The following is a 2,527-nucleotide window of genomic DNA, read 5'->3' on the forward strand; positions in this document are numbered from 1 at the left end:
TTTTGGATAAGAGACATGAAAGTAAATGGCAATGAAAATAAACTAACAACTATAAAAGGCTCTTGGCAAGGTATGAGAACTAGAAGTTCTATCCTAGTTATCCTTCTCAATTGTGATGAGAATTGTTCATTGCTACCACTTAGTTAACCCTTACTAAATAAAGGAAAGTCAAGTGGATGAATTGACTTGAGCCACAAGTTCTAGCCAACTCCCAAGGAAAGACTAGCTTTAGTGCACTCCAAACCAATTAGCAATCTCTCCAATTATCAATCAACAAAGGAATTAGACAACTCAAGTGTCACTAATTACTCTACCTAGGCCAAGAGGAACAAAACCTACACTAAAATCCAACCAAGCATTTCATCAAACACTTGGAAGGCATAAAAGGAAAGCATAGTAAATTGATAACAAGAATAGAATCTAACAACAATTATTGCGAAGAATTAATAACAACAATCAAAAGAAACACATCTCTTATGAATTACCTTGAATTGAATTGGAAGAAAGTAGAAGAAACAAAAGTAGATCTACAACAAAAACACAAGAACAACATAAAGGAAATTACAACAAAAGAATAGAAGAAGATGAATGTAGCAACAAAAAGTTGAGAGATAGAAGTAGAAGAAGGTGAATTGAATTCTAGATCTAAGAACTAAGTCTAATCCTAATCCTAATCCTAATCCTAGAGAGAAGTGAGAGCTTCTCTCTCTAGAAACTACTTCTAAAACTAAACTTGAACTAATGGTCAAAAGTTAACTTGATTCCTCTTCAATCCTTGGCTTAAATAGCATCAGAAATGAGTTGGATTGGGCCCACAAGGCTTCTAAAATCGCTGGCCACGTTTTGCTTTAAGTGGACTAGGTGGCAGCAACGGCGCGTGCGCGTACTATGCGCGTACGCGCCACCATACGTGTGGCAACTATGGTAAATCTTATATCATTTCGAAGCCCCAGATGTTAGCTTTCTAACCCAACTGGAATCGCATCATTTGGACCTCTGTAGCTCAAGTTATGGTCGTTTAAGTGCGAAGAGGTCGGCTTGATAGCTTTCCGGTTCTTTCATTTCTTCATGAGTTCTCCACCTTTTCATGCTTCTTTCTTCATTCCCTTGATCCAATCTTTGCCTTCTAAATCTGAAATCACTTAGCAAACATATCAAGGCATCTAATGGAATCAAGGAGAATTAAATTTAGCTATTTTAAGACCTAAAAAGCATGTTTTCACTCTTAAGGACAATTAAAGGAGAATATACAAAACCATGCTATTTCATTGAATAAATGTGGGTAAAAGGTGATAAAATCCCCTAAATTTAATACAAGATAAACCGTCAAATTGGGGTTTGTCACAGGGTTCTCAGGATCATAAGCTTCTTCTTCAGAAGATGCTTCTTTAGTACTGTTGGATGCATTTTGCCATCCATTCAGACTTTGAGAAATCATGTTGACTTGCTGAGTCAACACTTTGTTCTGAGCCAATATGGCATTTAGAGTATCAATTTCAAGAACTTCCTTCCTCTGAGGCGTCCCATTATTCACGGAATTCCTCACAGAAGTGTACATGACTTGGTTATTTGCAACCATGTCAATAAGTTCTTGAGCTTCTGCAGGCGTTTTCTTTAGGTGAATGGATCCACCTGCAGAATGGTCCAATGACATCTTAGAAAACTCAGATAGACCATAATAGAATATATCTAATATGGTCCATTCTGAAAACATGTCAGAAGGACACTTTTTGGTCATCTGCTTGTATCTTTCCCAAGCTTCATAGAGGGATTCACCATCTTTTTGCTTGAAGGTCTGAATATCCACTCTAAGCTTGCTCAGCTTTTGAGGAGGAAAGAATTTATCCAAGAAGGCCGTGACCAACTTATCCCAGGAGTCCAGGCTATCTTTAGGTTGTGAGTCCAACCATGTTCTAGCTTTGTCTCTTACAACAAAAGGGAAAAGCATGAGCCTGTAGACTTCAGGAGGAAAAGCATGAGCCTGTAGACTTTAGGATCTACTCCATTCGTCTTAACAGTCTCATAAATCTGCAAGAACTCAGTTAAAAACTGGTAAGGATCTTCAGATGGAAGTCCATGAAACTTGTAGTTCTGTTGCATTAGAGCAACTAATTGAGGTTTCAGCTCAAAATTGTTTGCTCTAATAGCAGGAATTGAGATGCTTCTTCCATCAAACTTGGATGTGGGTTTAGTAAAATCACCAAGCATCCTCCTTGCATTATTGTTGTTGGGTTCGGCTGCCATCTCCTTCTCTTGTTCGAAAACTTCAGAAAGGTTGCCTCTGGATTGTTGTAATTTAGCTTCTCTTAGTTTCCTCTTCAGAGTCCTTTCAGGTTCAGGATCAGCTTCAACAAGAGTGCCTTTTTCGTTGTTCCTGCTCATATGAAAGAGAAGAGAAAAAGAAAAGGAAGAGGAATCCTCTATGTCACAGTAAAGAGGATCCTTATTATTAGTAGAAGAAGAAAGGGGATAAGGATTAAGAAGAAGGAATAATCCAAACACAAGGGTAAGGATAGAGGAAGTGATT

The 2,527-nt window shown here is 38.0% G+C and overlaps 1 non-coding gene across 1 annotated transcript; it reads left to right on the forward strand.

The window, feature by feature from the left end:
• Positions 1–1,712: 1,712 nt before the first annotated feature.
• On the forward strand, positions 1,713–1,816 carry LOC130952071 (small nucleolar RNA R71). The gene has a single exon (XR_009074251.1). It is a non-coding gene; the product is annotated as a small nucleolar RNA R71 (small nucleolar RNA).
• The last annotated feature ends 711 nt before the right edge of the window (positions 1,817–2,527 follow it).

The sequence above is a fragment of the Arachis stenosperma genome, chromosome 9 (genome assembly GCF_014773155.1).
Source record: "Arachis stenosperma cultivar V10309 chromosome 9, arast.V10309.gnm1.PFL2, whole genome shotgun sequence".
Classification (NCBI taxonomy): domain Eukaryota; kingdom Viridiplantae; phylum Streptophyta; class Magnoliopsida; order Fabales; family Fabaceae; genus Arachis; species Arachis stenosperma.